The sequence below is a fragment of the Glycine soja genome, chromosome 10 (assembly GCF_004193775.1).
Source record: "Glycine soja cultivar W05 chromosome 10, ASM419377v2, whole genome shotgun sequence".
Lineage (NCBI taxonomy): Eukaryota > Viridiplantae > Streptophyta > Magnoliopsida > Fabales > Fabaceae > Glycine > Glycine soja.
In genome coordinates, this window is record NC_041011.1 from 13,072,741 (window position 1) to 13,090,616 (window position 17,876).

Consider the following 17,876-nt stretch of genomic DNA (forward strand, 5'->3'; position numbering starts at 1 on the left):
TTGATTAAAATGTCAAATGGCTCCACTACCGTCATCCAAAATTGTCAAGTGATTAAGTCAAACAAAATATACACTCTAAGGGAGTCTTCGAAGGGATCTGCAAAAGATATGATGAGATTGCATGAATTATCACATCCTTCAGAAAAAGGCGGTCAATCTATGTTCTTCACAAAAAAAATCACAAAAGAGGGAAAGAATGTCATGAGCATTGCACAATTTTCATGATTCAAAACCTTTTGCATTGCTAGATACAAAGCCTACATTTACTACATTTCAGGATGAAATTTGCACACCTCTGCATTCCAAAACTCATGTTCATATCAGGCTAAGTGCATAGATTTCTCTATATATACCAATTTCCAAAATCCAATGTCCTATCTTTTGAGTTTATGATGAGAGGCCCTCTCAAAGAGTCAACCTCTTGCTTTCTTATAAGGTTAAGCCGTGGGTACTAGTACGTATTGGCATGTTTCATAGGACTCAATGTCCTTGCCTTTATGTTTCCATAGGACTCAAAGTCCTCGTCTTTATGTTTTGATAGGACTCAAAGTCCTCACCTTTGTCTTTCATAGGACTCAAAGTCCTCGCTTTTATCTTTCATAGGACTCAAAGTCCTCGCCTTTATGTTTCCATAGGACTCAAAGTCCTCCCCTTTATCTTCCATAGGACTCAAAGTCCTTGCCTTTAACTTTCATAGGACATAACATCCTCACCTTTATGTTTCATAGGACTCAAAGTCGTCGCCTTTATGTTTCCATAGGACTCAAAGTCGTCGTCTTTGTGTTTCCATAGGACTCAAAGTCCTCGCCTTTATCTTTCATAGGACTCAACGTCCTCACCTTTATGTTTCCATAGGACTCAAAATGGGCATTTATGCTTTCATTGGTCTCAATGTCCTCTGTCTTTGTGTTTTCATGGGACTCAACGTCCCCGGCCTTTATGTTTCCTTCGACTCAACGTCTTCTGTCTTTGTGTTTTCATAGGACTCAACGTCCTTTGTCTTTATGTTTCACAAGACTTCAATGTCTTCTATTTTTATGCTTTATAAGACTTCAATGTCTTCTATTTTTTTACGCTTTACAAAGACTTCAATGTCTTCTATTTTTATACTTTATAAGACTTCAATGCCTTCTGTCTTTTATGCTTTCAAAGACTTCAATTTCTTTTGTCTTTTACACTTTATAAGACTTCAATGTGTTTTGTCTTTTATGCTTTCAAAGACTTCAATGTCCTTTGTCTTTTACACTTTATGAGACTTCAATGTCTTTTGTCTTTTACGCTTTCAAAGACTTCAATGTCTTCTGTCTTTCACACTTTCAAAGACTTCAATGTCTTCTATCTTTTACACTTTCAAAGACTTCAATGTCTTCTGTCTTTTACACTTTATAAGACTCCAATGTCTTTTGTCTTCTATGCTTTCAAAGACTTCAATGTTTTCTGTCTTTCACACTTTCAAAGACTTCAATGTCTTCTATCTTTTACACTTTCAAAGACTTCAATGTCTTCTGTCTTTTACACTTTTTAAGACTTCAATGTCTTTTGTCTTCTATGCTTTCAAAGACTTCAATATCTTTTGTCTTTTACACTTTATAAGACTTCAATGTCTTCTATCTTTTACGCTTTCAAAGACTTCAATGTCTTATGTCTTTTACACTTTCAAATACATCAATGTCTTTTGTCTTTTACACTTTATAAGACTTCAATGTCTTTTGTCTTTTACACTTTCAAAGAATTCAATGTCTTCTGTCTTTTACGCTTTCAAAGACTTCAAATGTCTTCTGTCTTTTACGCTTTCTATGACTTCAATATCTTGTGTTTTTTACACTTTCAAAGACTTCAATGTCTTCTATCTTTTACACTTTCAAAGACTTCATTGTCTTCTGCTTTATGATTTATAAGACTTCAATGTCTTCTATCATTTACACTTTCAAAGACTTCAATGTCTTTTGTCTTTTACACTTTCAAAGACTTCAATGTCTTCTGTTTTATGGTTCAAAGATTTCAATGTCTTCTGCTTTATGATTTATAAGACTTCATTTTCTCCTGTTTTATGATTTTCAAAGACTTCAATGTCCTTTGTCCTTATCTTTCATAGGACTCAATGTCCTCATCTTGATTTTTCATAGGACTCAATGTCCTTGTTTTTGTGCTTCTTAGGACTCAACGTCGTCTATTTCTATGCTTTCAAATACTTCAAATGTCTTCTACTCTTATGCTATAGGACTCCAATGTCCTCCATTTTTATGTTTTGTAGAACTTCAAGGTCCTCTGTTTGATGTTACAAGACTTCAACGTCCTTTTATTTTATTTTTTTTCGATTTTTCTTCTTTTGTTTTCTATGGCATCCGGTTGAAAAGCTGGATCGCTTGAGTGAAATTAGTGCCATTATCTTTACTTATCTCTTATTTTCACTAAAAAGATAAGTAAAGAGGGACAACTATCAGACCCTAATTTCATTCGAGTATAATGCTTTTATCATTCAATATGATGTTTTGATCATTTGTTAATCGAATTGTGGTGTTTGGCACCACTTACGGTGCAAGGCCGAGGGGTCGCTTAGGTGAGCTTCCCCTGCACCAAATGGCTTTTTCTGTAAATAGCCATGCAAGGGGAAGGGCTTAAGGGCTAGCAATTGAAGGAGCAGAAGGAAAAACGCAGGGAGAAAGAGAAGAAGAAAAAAAAAAGTAAAGTCGAGGCGCCGCCAAACCGAATCGTGGATCATTTCCTACATCCTTTCTCTTGCTAACCTTGTATCCTGTGCAACAGTCGGTTAGTTTTTCTTAAGATATAGATGTAATCTATGTTCCCTTATGGATCCTCTATGATATTATGTGTGCATTTATCTTCTCAGCTTATAATTGGTAATTTCATTTTATTCGTAAGGCTTAATTCGAGTCGATCACTAATGTCATGAAAATTGGTTTTTTTAGTGAGACTGAAAGGTAATAAGCACAACAAAAATGAAACATAAAATCAATTCACAACCCAACTTCTTTTCATCAAATATCACTTGAGATCGTTTCAAGGTCCAACGCCTTAACGATTCTCTCTGCTTTTCAAATTTTAAAACGTCGTTTCAAGGTCCAACGCCTTAACAACTCTTTGTTCACAATTAAAATAAATTTTTCAAAAACATAAAATCAATTTAACACACAAACATTCATACTTAAAGAACTACGTAAGTTTGATTTCCTCATTGCACTTAGGGATACATAGGAGCAAGGGCAACACCCTTGTCGATTCGAAAAAAAAGTAAAAATGAAAAATAATGTAATAAAAGAAAAGCAATTCACCGCCCTTGGGAAAATAAATAATTTTGAAGTCATGTTTTGCACTCTCGATTAAAGGCTATTGTCCCTTGTGACAGGCGCATGGAATGCTAATACCTTCCTTATGTGTAAACAACTCTTGAACCCTTCTTTTCAAAAATTCACATATCTCTTTTTGGTTTTCCTAAAGTTTTCCTCAAATAAACGTTGGTGACAACTCTACTCGTTTTCTCCTTAGGAGACGAACGGGTTTTTCTTTTATTTTCTTTCGTTGTCCCATCGTGAGGTAGGTTGCGACGGTACCAAAACCCAAGGTTTTCCCTTGATACACACTCTTACAAAACCCAAGGACCGCCCTTAGTACCAAAACCCAAGGTTTGCCCTTGGTACACACTCTTACAAAACCCAAGGACCATATTTGGTACCAAAGACCAATTTCCCTTGATACACACTCTTACAAAACCCAAGGACCGCCCTTAGTACCAAAACCCAAGGTCTGCCCTTGGTACACACTCTTACAAAACCCAAGGACCACATTTGGTACCAAAACCCAAGGTTTGCCCTTGATACACACTCTTACAAACCCAAGGACCGCCCTTAGTACCAAAACCCAAGGTTTGCCCTTGGTACACACTCTTACAAAACACAAGGACCACATTTGGTACCAAAACCCAAGGTCTACCCTTGGTACACACTCTTAAAAAACCTAAGGTCCACCGTTGGTGATCACTCCTACAAAACCTAAGGCATCCCCATGGCCTGCTTATTCGCAGCAACTACGACGACCACCGTCAAAGGTCCAAGTTCAACAAAATGAACTACCACCATACTATTTGGCAAGACCTTCAATCAGGTGGATGCCATACTTATTCCTCATAACCATCAGAGGGTAAGCTTCGTAGGTCAAATCACTCATCACCAGATTGAGCGACAAGACCTCTAATCAGGTGCAACTCATACTTACTCCTCATAACCATCAGAGGAGAAACTTAGCAAGTCAAGCAACCTATCCTCAGACTGGTTGGCAAGACCTTCAACTAGGGGCAAGTCAAACATACTCCTCAAGAGCATCAGGGGAGAAGCTCCGCCAAGCAAAAGGAAGCCCCACCAAATGGGTGACAAGACCTTTAACTAGGTTGAAATTAAACCTAAAATGATTTTATGTCATCTAGTTTTTACAAGACCACCATGGTCCTACCTCTACATCGACAAGGTCTTGCTTCCTACGCCATCAAAGATTCCACACTCACGACGTCTTATTCATACTACCACAAGTATGGAGCATTGCATAGATAAAGGCAAACATATAAACATACATAAATAGTGCAAAATTCACCATCAAAGGAAAGCATGTTCATTAAAGAGAAATAAAAATAATTGTCATAGTTACAAGGCCTGTATGGCCAAAATCCCAACAGTAAAGAAAAGAAGAAAATATATAAGAGGCAGCCTAAACTTGGGCATCATCGTCTCACTCCTCAGCACCCTACTCCTCACCAAAAGCCTCCTCCTTCATAACAATTTCCTCTTTGTCAAGCAGTACATTGTCCTTCACATCCTTGAAAGGGTCAAAGAGACCCAAGTCAAGGTCCTTGACAAAGAACTCGGTGTGCCTGACGGCCTTGTTAAAGCCCTTTTCATGCTGTTCTATGGCCTTCTTCATGTAAATGAGCAGTTTCTCCTCAAGCTCCTTGCCAGCCTCCCTCTCCCTAGCAGTCCGCAGTGCAAACTCCTCTAGCCTGGACTCTGACTCCTTAAGTTGGGCCTTGAGATCTGCCACCTTCTTGGCAAGCTCATCCTTTTCCGTCGCAATATCCTCTACCCTACCAGCCAAGTCCTTTTTCTCTTCCTGCAAGTCCTTGCAACATTTGAATAGTTCATCATCATCTAACCTAGTGCACAACAAATTGGCCAATACACTGCCAACTTTAGAAGATAGTTGGTGGTTCGACCTCACGATCTCAGCAAAAGCAATGGTGGCACTAGCTACTTTAGGGTGATCCACTCTCCAGACAGTTGGAGCAGTCGCCCTCCATTTGGAAACTTCAGCCTCCAAAAAGGTCACTCTACTCAGTGTCTCTTGATGTCGCAGCCCAAACTCCATTGAAGGAAGACCTTGACAGAATATGTAGCATGTTAAAACCTGGTTGACTGGATGAGATTGTTATCAAAGGCCGATAAAAAGCCAGTCGAGGTCTTCTGTTCGGGTTTGTACCTCATTCCTCACAAGGAATCAGCATCATTAGCAGTATAGATGTGATTCAGGGAAACATGGGGGTGAGAGGAGGTGGAAATGGAAGCCAATGCAATGGAGGGAGGAACCATTGGAGTCGAAGAAAAAGGCACCACATGGGCACTAGTGGTCGCCACACTAGCACTCAGTAAAGGTGCAGCGATGGCGGACGAGGGTGCCATAATAGAACCAGCCAAAGTAGCTGGCGCATTCTCTTCAGTAGTAACAAGAGCGGCCTCCTACACAAGCATAACAAGTGGAGGTGAAGGAGTAGAAGTAACAGGAGTAGAAACAACAACATTATGAGCCTTAACGGTCGATGGAGCCAGAGGCATATCCTGCACGATCGAAGGGTGACCCGCACTGGGCGTCAACCCTACAGCTTGCCTCAGGGTACGAAGGCTCATAGGGGCCTTCGACTTTTTATGGCCAGACGGCTCAACACCATTATCCTTTTTCCTCTTTGCTAAAATAGAGGAAGGGGCATTGGGGTGACCTCTGCAACAATAACAACAGGGCCAACCTCACCGGCATGTTGACCCCCTTCTCCAACAGTAAGAGCAGCAACAAACGATGACATAATCCCACTCATAGGACCGACCTGCTTCACGAGTGGCCTCTAGGCAAAGTCACCCATAATACCTGCAAAACAAGCAACAAGAGCATAAGCCAGTGTTAGTTTTGGCCAACGTCGATCTAAGACACAAAAGAGGACAAGGTTAGGCACTTTACCGTCCAGGGAAGCAAGGGGATCGCTCGCAGAAGGAAGAGACAAAATAGCCAGTGCATCCATGAGGCCGACAGCTACTCCAAAATAGCTTTGTCGACCCTCTCCACAAGGGTCAATAGATCCTCATCAAACGACTTGAACCCGATAGGGTCAGATTGCCAGTAGAACGGGAAGTGTCACTCCCCGTCCCTATTGAACATCAGTGGAAAACCATTAGGCACAACATTTTTAGTAGCCAAAACCTTAAAGAAACAGTCCTTAAAGTGGCGAAAGATGTCTGAGTCAATCTCAAATAGCTTCATGATAATGGGTTGGATGGTAAAAGGCACAAAATTTCAAAAGCTCTCACCATTGCCTAACTGTTTAGGTGGAGCTGAGAAGGAGCCAGGTTCAAGTGTTTAAGAAGAACACATTGGAAAGAGATAAAGGGGATAGAATGAGACCTAAGACCTCAAGGAGACACCGATACATAAAGAAGAAATGCAGACTACCTGACGTCGCCCTCAAGAAATGAAAGTCATCACTCCCGCAATCCTAAATGAATATCTTGCAGGAGTCCTCAGGGCAAACTAGCTTAACCTGGCATTGTAAAGCAGCGACTCTCGCCACAGAGGTGAGAGAGGACTTATACTTCAAAACATCATCCCTCACCCATTCATAGCCAGCAATGGCAAATGGGGACAATGATGACCCAGCGCTATAGCTATGTCGCACGCGGGGAGATGCCCTAACATCTCTACCCTTTCTAAAGAGGAGGACTTGCTGTCGGAGGCACCATGGCTAGTATCCTTCAACGAGGAACCATCAATAGAAATGACCTCTCAGTCCATCATGGGTTGCTCAATCGAGCCCCCAGAATCACTGCCACTATGATGATGGTAGAATCAAACAAGAATGAAGACATGATTGGAGAAAATGAATACCTTGAAGAAGCAAAGAAAATGAACGGAGAAGAAAGGGGAAATCATAAGCAAGGAAATATTGAGAAAGATCAGTGATGGTGATCGCAACTCAAATGTCCATGCCATTTAAAAGGAGGTGGACTCTTCGGTAACTGGCAGAAGCTGAAGTGGTACCCTAAAATTTCATACCACAACGCATCCCCACTCACACCCAAACCACGTCTCTAATATGTGTCCACTTAGCGAGTGACATGTATACAAGAGTATTGTATGTGCGTTTCACACTTTTGCCATAGCAAACAGAATGTAACATTTGTCTTTAATGCACCCTCCAATGGTAAGAAAATGGAAGAGTTGTAAAATCTAAAGACTTCTCTCACCTGACACGCCAAAGACATATCCATCCCAGACAACTTGACAAAAGCAGCCCAGGCAACACTTGTCCAGGCTTAGGGGCTTTACAAGCCACATCGATCTGCAATTCTCTCACCTATTGAGGTTACCACAACCAAAATTGGACAAACACTCGTCCGCATCTGGGGGCTCGACAAAATCGTCACCCTCTACTTGTCAAGCCTGCTACCTTGGACATTAGATACTCTCCTTCGACACTAGACAATCTCTTCCACGCACAAGTCGGCTCAGAGCTTGAGGGCTTACCTACTGTCCAGGGTCCATAAAATACATGTGGCACCTTACATGACACTTTGAGACATGTGTCAACTCTCCATGTCAGCCCTTGAATTGGAGCACGAAAACTTGGCCCATAGCAGTTGGGCTCCTTAACTGACAGGTTATCTCTATCCTATTAATATTTGAATATAGTTAAATCTCTTTATCTCTTGGTAGGTAGTTAATTATCTACAAAGCAACACATTATCTACAACGTACAATTATCTACTAGCTTTTATCTCTAAGTTACAATTTATCTCTAACATTATCTACAAGCTACTGATTATTATCTATAAGCCGAGAATTATCTACAAAGGCTATAACAACCCCTACAAACAAGGACTCGCAACTACCCTCCACTCTTATAAATACCAGGTTCAATCAAACCCTGAACACATCCCTCACACCAGTACACGAGCAAACACGCCTATGCACATCTCAGTCTATCGCTCACTCGAGCCTATGTTTAAGCATATACTTGCTTTGACTCCTAACTCATATATTTATTTGAGCGTTGGAGTCTTTTATTTTGTAGGTCCCTCATCCTATCCTCTTAACAAAGGTGTCTCTCGAAACCCACATGTGAAGTTTGGAAGCCCACCTTAGCCACGTTCAACCTGATGTGTGCCAACTCCGGATTCTGGTAAGTACAACAAGTTATTTAATTACAATAAGAGAAACTAAATTTAATTTAAGTCTTAATGGTAGATTCATACCAGCTTTGCATTATGTGTCTTATATGTTTTCCATTTCTATTATGTGTTAAACAAGCCTAGTGTTTGAATTTGTTTTTGTCTTGAAAACTTTTCAAGTTTTACAAAATTTGTTTCTATCGTCCAAATGTGCATTTGAAAAAATTTTATATCTGTCTTACAAAGTTTTATTTCAAAGGATAACTTCATTTTCACATAAAAGGTTTTAAAATTACCAAAATTATAATTCAACCCCTTATTGTGATATTTGCTTTATAGTTTGGTATCAAAGCTCAGCCTCTAAGGGTTGAGCACCTGATAATGTTAGATGAAAAGAAAATGATGGCAAATTACAACAACACTAGTCAGTTTATTATTGAAGGAAATTCTCTCACAAGGCCACCATGCTTTTACATGAGAAAAAGATCCTTATTGGAAGGACAACATGGAGATTTACATAAAGTCTACATAGTACAAAATTTGATTGATCATCACTAATGGAGACATACCCATTCCCAAACCAAAAGCAGAGTGGACAAATGCTAATCTGGCCATTATGGAGCTAAACACAAAAGTTAGATAAACTTTGACATGTGCTCTATCCAAAAAAGAGTGCAACAAGACCTATACACTAAAAACACCCAGACATATGGGACTCATTAAGCATAAACTATGAAGGCACAAAAGATGCCAGACTTAGTCAAACCACAACTATGACTAGACACTACGGGAACTCTCTATGAAGGAAGGAGAATTTGTGGATGACATGTTTGGGAGACTACAAGTTCTCCTGAACAATCTAGAAGCTCTAGGTAAAACCGACACCAAGGCCCAGATAAACCTAAAGGTGTTGGACAATTTTCCCAAGGTGTGGGGACCTAAGACAACAACCATCAAAGAGGTTAGAGACTTAAATAACATTGCCTAGGCTGAACTATTAGGGATTCCTAGAGTCCATGAAATCCACCTTCAGAACAAAGATCATTTGAAAAAAAAATTCACTGCCCCCAAGTCTGGAGAGATCAGCTCCCGAAAAGAAGAAAAAAAGTTCATCTAAAGCTCTCAAAGTGCATATGGTTGAGTCTGATGGTTAAAACAACATCTTTAGAGGTTCCATAAATGATGAAGTGGCCCTCATGCCCAGAAAATTCAAAAAAATGTTGAAAAATAAAGGAAAGTTCAAGCATTCCTCTAGAAGGAAAGACACAAGATTAAGAATGAAATACAAGAAAGAAAGCAATAGGATCATCTGCTTTGAATATTTGAAACCTATACATATGAAGCCCGAGTGTCCCAAGCCAAAGAAAAGAAGATACTCTTGTAACAAGAAAAAGAAAAGTCTAATGGTCACCTGGGACGACTCAGATAGTGAGAAGAGTAGTAATTTAGACAATGAACAAGCAAACATTTTCCTAATGGCTGACACAAACGATAAAGTTGAGATATCCTTGGTAGGGAAATGTCAGGGTTTAAGCTGGTACCTAGACAGTGGCTACTCATGACACATGATAGGGGAAAGATGGTTATTGATACATTGCTAGATTCACGGAAGTAAGATTCCAAGTATCAATAATAGAGGTTTGGTTTATATGTAATTGGCTAATTGCACAAATTAATACTGGATGGTTTCCTTTTTGTTTTAGACTAATATTGATTCATACACTAGGAATAGGAAAATCACTTGTCTGCAATTGCAATTATCTTTAACTTGTATCACACTGTTGAAAAATACTAAAAAAGTAAAAATTGTAATGCAACCCAATTCTTTTTCTAATGTCAAGATCTTGTACTTGTCTATATAATTTATCATAGTTTTTTGAGAAGTGGTAGATGAATTTAAACTAATGTCCCACTAGATTGTCTGACTTTACTTATTGTAGTGAGATAAACTACACCTTTTTTGTATCATAAATACATTTATTTTTTCTCTCTTTTTAATTTAGGTTCATATTTTGAAAAGAAATAATAGAAATTTTGCTATAATAGTATAATCAAGGTATATTCTAATAAAAAAATTACTCATATCATTGACAGAATTACTAGTAAAAAAACATTATATGACTATTGGGGTGGATATCATACCGCCAGTTTTTAAGTATATTATGGGATCAACATGGACCTTTCTTCATCTTAGAACCTAAATTCTCCAGTTAGAGATGTGGAAACCCCTTATGGAACCAGTGGTATCACCACAAGAGGTTCATTCGATGGTCTCACTGGATTATTGAATCTTGGCAATACTTGTTAGATGAATAATGCATTATAGTGCCTTGGTCATGGACAATTTTATTTGTAAAGATTCACTTTTTTTAATTACTATTTCTTTTATTTTTTTTAGGTGTTTGTTTTAACTTTTGAAAATAATTATAAGCTGAAAAGAATTTAAAATTTGATTAAATTCAGAAGCTGTTTTAAATAGCTTTTCATAAAATCAGTTATTTTCATCTATATATATACGGTTCTTAGTTAAGAACCATCTGAGAAAGGTACCCTTCTAAGATGGTTTTTACCTAAGAACCGTCTTAGAATGATACCCCTCTAAGAAGGTTTTTATCTAAGAACTGTCTTAGAATGATACATTTTTCTAAGACGGTTTTTTATGCAACCGTTGTCTAAAGTCAAGAGTTTCAACGATGTTGGCTTCAAAGACGGTTTTGAACCGTTTTTTAATGTACCTTAAAACCTCGTTGTATGTCATTTTGCCAGTAATGAAGTGATATACTCTCTTCACGTGACTGATACCAACGGTTGAGATCACACCAATAATATAAACACTTTAGCTTCAGTCTTGACTAATTACGTTTGATTTGCACTATTCAAAAAAATTAGTATTTAGTCAAATCGTCTCGTAGAAAGCATTATTTAGTCACATAGTCTCGAAACAAGCAATATGAGGTCAAATTGTAGGGGAAAAGCAACATTGGGTCACATTCTTTTTGGGCACAAAGGATGAAGCTCTGTAGGATTCCTCATGAACCTAGTTTACATCAATGCGTTATGGGTCGTTGATTGTCGTCAGTTATCTCAGCCACTCCTTTTTCTGGCACAAGGACAAAGCTCTGTAGGATTCTCGATGGGTGAACAATAACCTCGTATACGTCAATGCATTATGGGTCATTGATTGTCGTTGGTGTTATCTCGAACACTCCTTTTCTAGTACAAAGGACAACGCTCTACAAGATTCCTGATAAATGAACAATAACCTCATTTACGTCAATGTGTTATGGGTCATTGATTGTTGTTGGTGCTACCTGACACAAAGGACAATGCTCTACAAGATTCCTAACAGGTAAAATCTTCAAGTCTTACTATTTTTTTCTTGTTTTTGGCGACTTTGTTTTTTAAAATTGTTTTCTATTTTTTTCTTACACTCTTTTTCAAAAAATAAAATAATTGTTTTGTTTTTGTTTTAATTTGTTTTAATTTTTTATTTTACTATTTGATATATATTAATTTATAACAAAGTATAATTTATCTCAAATAGTATTTAAGAAAATGCATATATTTAAATACTCAATATAAATATAAATGGTTTAGATTGAGTCTTTTAATTATGTTTGGTTTACGCTACTTGAAAAAATCAGTTTTGTCAAATTATCTTGTAGAAAACATCCTCTTTCGTGCATGATGCAATATTTATATCAAGTCATATTATCTTATCGTACAAGATATTAAGACATAATTAACAAGATTAACAAGGGCAAGCAATAAACAAGGGTAAACTAACAATGAACATAATAAGACCTAATTAACAAGGGCAAGCAACTAATGTCGTTTGTGTCCATCAGTTCCACATTTGGGTGGTTGCCTGTTTCTTGTCGATGTACTCATCCATGTTCTTATGGTTCAACTTGTTCATCAAGAACAACAATTTGTTCTTTTTGGAAGATGTCATTAGTGCAAGAACTCCCGATAATACTTTGGTGAAAGGATGCAAGTAAAGGTATGGGCATACTTTACATGTACACATAAGCATACTCCAGTGTTCGAAGATCTGTACCCATAAGATTGCTCATAAAGTCTTCTCCGCTTACACTAAAGAACTGTGGATTGTACTTATAATCTTGTTCATGATGATAAGGTTGTGGCATAAATTCATATGATTGAACATGTGGTGGCATTCCTTCATCATGCATACTGGAAACCACTGGTGGACTTTCTTGTGGAGGATGTTGTTCAATTTCCATGTTTGGAACTAAACGAGATGTCGCAATAACGTTTAGATAAGTTGCAAACCCTGTTAGGAAAATTCTAGAATTTTCTTGGTACCAATTCATATGTTTAATCTTTCGTAGAATTGGTTGGCCAATTAACACATATTTGTGTCTTTCCTTCCAAATTGCAATCCATCGTTGATGTTCCTCTACCCAATTTGTGTCATTATGTCCTCTCATGTTAGTATGATGCACTTTGTCAAGATTATGTAGTGAATCTGATATGTTTTAGTTATGCGGTGGATCTACCCAAATTAGAGCATGACTCTATCAGTTTGATGTCATACTACCACTGGAAAATAGATTAAAGCTACACAAGCACTCCATATTTTGGAATCCTTGTATGCATTTTCTGGCAGAAATGACTCAAAACCTCTATAAGGCATCCAATGGAAATGAAAAATTAATTTGTGTTAGTAATTTTAAAAACAATGAAATTGGCATTTGAATAAATAAATCAAAAAACAAAGGGTTCAACCTCCTTGTTATGCATGTTGTCGAATCTTGACCTGTAGCCCATGACATCACCGCATGAGATTCCAGAAAACGGTAGGCCTCTGTCGCTCTATCTAGTGAAATATGATATGTTACTGTCAAATACATTACCATAAAATGGACTTTGTTTGAGTAAGAATTTATTGTTTACCAATTTGCAAATGGATATGACAGTTGATGCTCGACCCTTGGTTGAATGAACGACATGTGATACCATACCCAAGACTGTAACAGCAGTATAGATCCTTCCTTTTTTTGGATGTGAGGTAAACAACCCTACACATTTCTCTATACAAATGTGTTAAACATGCCGAACCCCGGTTGTACCAGCCAGCCCAATCAAGATTGGGTAATAGGGATAGATACATCATGTGAACTCTATTCCCTGACTTGTTTGACATCAACACTCCACCAATTAGTTCTAAAATGTATGCCCTACAATAGTCTGCTAGTTGTTGTGGTGTGGGTTCTGCTAGGAGACTCAGCATGTGTTCTTCTAGCCATTTTAGTTAAGTGTCAATCCCACCAGTGCATTCTTTGGAGGAACAACACCTATATATTCTGTGCACATTTGTTCCCAATCATAATATGTTGGGCCAGTAACTGGTCTACCATCAACGTGTAAACCCAATTGAAGAGTAACATCATCCAAGTGATTGCACATTCACCAATAGGAAGATGAAACGTGTGTGACTCAGGTCTCTACCTTTCAACCAAAGTAGTCAATAAAGGGTGTCAATTTTAACTTGCCCGAGCATTGTAACATCTAAGAACCCAGCTTGAAGCAACAAAGGCTTAATTCTAGGATCTGGAGAAGGCATTTCCTGAGCATATGATTGGATTACATCATTTATTACCCAAAGAAATCAAAATAATAACAACATTATTTATGAATCATAACATAATTAACATTCAATTAAACAAAATGTATTGCATACTTCTCTAGATCTATGAAGGTGTTGTTTCCAAAGAAGATGAGCAGTTGTAGATGACATGGTTTATGCTTTGGTGCTAACACCAAGAAGAAGTTAAAGAGGGATATATGAGAACGAGAGAAAGTGAGTCTTTGAGTTAGTGTACATGATGGCAATACATGCATTGTATTTATAGAAAAAATCTAATAGTAACACAGTTCATTTAGTGATATCTAGGTTGTTTATTTTGTCGATGGGATCTTGGTTGTTGAATGTGCGTTGCTCCATTGGTATTATCTAGGTCGTCTATTTTGTCAATGGGATCTTGGTCGTTGAACATGTGTTGCCCCAATTGATGATATCTAGGCCATTCATTTTGTCAGTGGGATCTTGGCCATTGAACGTGCATTGCTCCAATCGGTGATATCTAGGTCGTTCATTTTATCGGTGGAATCTTGGCTATTCAAGGTTCGTTGCTCCAAGCGGTGGTATCTAGGTCGTTCATTTTATTGTTGGAATCTTGGTCATTCTTTTTGAAGTATATTTGATAAGCTGTTAAACATTATAAATATGGTATGCATTGAGGCAGTCTAATTCATCACATCAATAAAAAAAACCTTTCTGCAACCCTAAACCCTAAAATATGGCTTCATCATCAGTCAATGCAATTGTGTAATATGATGGCACCATCATAACAACTAAACATTGTTCAACATTTGCAAGTAGTTCACCAAAGATCATTCAACTTGACAACAAAATTTCATTTGATGTCTTGAAGCAGGCTATTGGAAATAGGATTAGTCTACCAAATGGTCAAGAGGTTAAGGCCCACATGCCTGGAGTTATATATTACCACCACAGACCCGCCCACACAAACATGTGCACGTCCACCACCAATTTCTACCAGCTCTTTCAATTTGGAGGCTTTGGATGAATACCTCGATCAAGCAATGAACCTTGAATCGAGTTTTGAAGAACCCCCCCCCCACCCATTTATTTGATTTCTATTTTATCATTTAATGATTTGTAGGACTCATATGTTTGTTTTTCATTGTTGTGTTTCTGAGTTGTCATCATGTGTGTTTTAATGCCAAAAGTGTTAGTAATTTTTTCTTCTTCTTGCCCTATCTGTTGAATGCATTTGAGGGCTGAATCGAGACCCAAAAGTTATCTTAATGGCTCTATTGAACTCAAAACTATGGGAATGAAACATTATTTTAACAAAAATAGCTTATACAAATAAAAATCTAAGTGCCCAAAGTTGCCCCCTCATGGATTGAAATCTTCAAGTCTTAGTAATTTTTTCTTGTTTTTTTCCACTTTACGCATGCATTTGAGAGCTGAATCGAGGCCCGAAAGTAGTCTTAGTGGCTTTATTGACATGAAAAATATGGTAATGAAACATTATTTTAACCAAAACAGCTAATACAAATAAGAATCCAAGTGCCAAAAGTTGTCCTCATGGATTGAAATCTTCAACTCTTAGTAATTTTTTCTTGTTTTTGGCCACTTGGTTCATGCATTTGAGGGCCAAATTGAGACATTATTTTAACCAAAACAGTAGATACAAATAAGAATCTAAGTGCAAAAGTTTGCCCTCATGGATTGAAATCTTCAAGTCTTAGTACTTTTTTCTACTTTTTGGCCACTTCATTCATGTAATTTTTTCTCTCACTTCCAGGTCCAATTTATTTCAAACCCTCATTTATTCACGTCAGGGAATCCAATGCTCCAAACCCTAACTCTAACTCTAGGTCATGAACCCTTAACCCTAACCTCGGATCCTACACTTAAAAGGAGACAAAATCTCTTTTCTCTGATGTTACTAGTTTTCATCTTTTTCTCTCACTCACAGGTCTAATTTATTTTAGACCATCATTTATTCACATCGGGGAATCCAATTTATTTCAGACGCTCATCTATTCACATCAAGAAATCCAATGCTCTAAACCCTAGCCCTAACCCTATGTTGTAAACTATAACACCCTGAAATATTACTAATTATAAATCAATGTTTAATTGTATTTATCATGTTATTTCAATATATGGTTGACTTGAATGAGTTTAGGTATGGCTTGAATTAGTCATGTGTGAATTTCTTAATGTGGATGTTGAGTTATGTGGAGTTTGGCTGAGCTAAGTTGAAATTATGAGATTTCAAATTTTACCAAAACCTATTTCTGTAAAATCGTGATCCTGGATTCGTTAACCATTGGATTATCTTTAAATTTTGTCTGGAGGTTCCTAAGACAATTCTCCACATTCTGACCGTTGGGATTTTGAACATAATAACAACTAATGTCTTTCTAATCGCGAGGAGCGCACTAAGCACAATTCCAACCCGAGAGGGAATTGCATTGAGCAAGAATTAGTGCACTAAGCGAGAATTAGCATAGAGGGAGTCACGCTAAGCACGAATTGTCACGCTAAGCGCAAAAAGTGGACTCCCACTTAGCGAGACAAGCTTGCTAAGCGAGATTTACATATTATAAATACGTTCTTCAGCGTGAAAAACACGATTTTCCCCCTCTCCTCCTCTCCCAACACCCACCCAAACCCTAACACCTTCTTCTCCACCACCTACGACCACCAGTGGCCACCACAAGCCGCCATTGCTTGCCGCCGAACCTCCACACCAAGAAGAATGTTGTAATCGGAGCAGAATCCTCAGAATCCTTCTCAAGGATTCGGTGGAGAAAACTCCCCCAATCCTTCATTTCATAGCTTCTCTGTGGTAATCTTGACTTCTAAGTCTTTCTCCTAGTTAGTTTGAGTTTCTCATAGTATCTCTCGTGTTGGGTACTGTAATAGGGTGTTTTTACACTTGCTTTGAAAAATCCTTGAAAATGAGATATTGTAAATGTTATCTTTTTATAACATTGATATTATTCTTGTGACCTTAATTGAACCCTGATCACATTGGCGTGAGCAGAATTTCAAAATGATGCCTCCTTTTAGTAGAATCCAAAACACCCCTCGACCCTTTATGTTTTGACTGGGGTATTTGACTCTGAATATTGTAATTAACCTTGTTTTTGAAATCTATACTAAATTTCTTTCTGTGGAAGCAATGACTTCCAAGATTATTTTGATGATGCCAAAGAATCAAGAGTTAAGCAAGTTCCAAAGAATCAGGAGTCAAAAAGCTTCAAGAATCAAGTTTCAAAGAATTGAGATTCAAGAATAATCAAGTTTCAAGAATCAAGATTCAAGAATAATCAAGATCAAGATTCAAGAATCAAGAGAAGACTCTATCAAGATAAGTACTAAAAACGTTTTTCAAAACATTGAGTAACACAAGAATTTTTGAAAAAATATTTTACCAAAAAGTTTTACTCTCTGGTAATCGATTACCATAAGGTAGTAATCGATTACCAGTAGCCAACATTGTTTTCAAAACTGATTTACTAAGCTGTAATCGATTATCATAATCATGTAATCGGTTACCAATGTTTTAAAATGTTAGATTTCAAATTTCAAGAGTCACAACTAGTGATAAAACATTTTCAAATCATTTTTAACTTCTGTAATCGATTACACAATACCTGTAATCGATTACCAGTGTTTCTAAACGTTTTGATTTTCAAAATTTAAACATGAAGAGTCACATCTGTTGACGTGTAATCGATTAAACCTTGATGGTAATCGATTACCAGTGACTGATTTCGAAAAATAAATTTCCAAAAGTCACAATTCTTAAAGTGACTTGCTTCTGAAGATTTTTTCAAAAGTCACAACTTTTTAAGTGACTAGTT